Raw genomic sequence first — 518 nt, forward strand, 5'->3', positions numbered from 1 at the left:
ATAAGCACACATACACACACTCACATGTATGCCTATGACAGTATGTATGTATGCGTACATATGTATTGAAATAAAATGCAAGAGCTAAATCGAAAGACGCGCGCGCGTGGTGGGGGAATGGTCATAGTAAAACCAAAAGGAATGATATATTTTCATGAGACAAACAGACATTCCTCTTTGAAACTCGCTATCCCATTCACTTGTTCCTCTCTGACATTTCACAAGAATTTCAACACAACTTTTACTCAAATGTTGCTTTGGAGATCGATTTATTCATTCAATCATTGTCGTCATCATCTCCCCCATCATCAACATCATCAACAACAACAGCATCGTCTCCAACAATAACAGCAATTATATTACAACTGTCAATACTAATAATCTTGATGTTGTTAGCTGCGCTCATTGACGCTATTGGTCTCCTAAATTCTGCTGGTATTGTCAATATAATTAATTGGTTTGGAGAAATAATGATGACATCATCGTGGTGGTGGTAGTGGCGGTGGCGGCGGCGGCGG

This window comes from Octopus bimaculoides, chromosome 14 (genome assembly GCF_001194135.2).
Source record: "Octopus bimaculoides isolate UCB-OBI-ISO-001 chromosome 14, ASM119413v2, whole genome shotgun sequence".
NCBI lineage: Eukaryota > Metazoa > Mollusca > Cephalopoda > Octopoda > Octopodidae > Octopus > Octopus bimaculoides.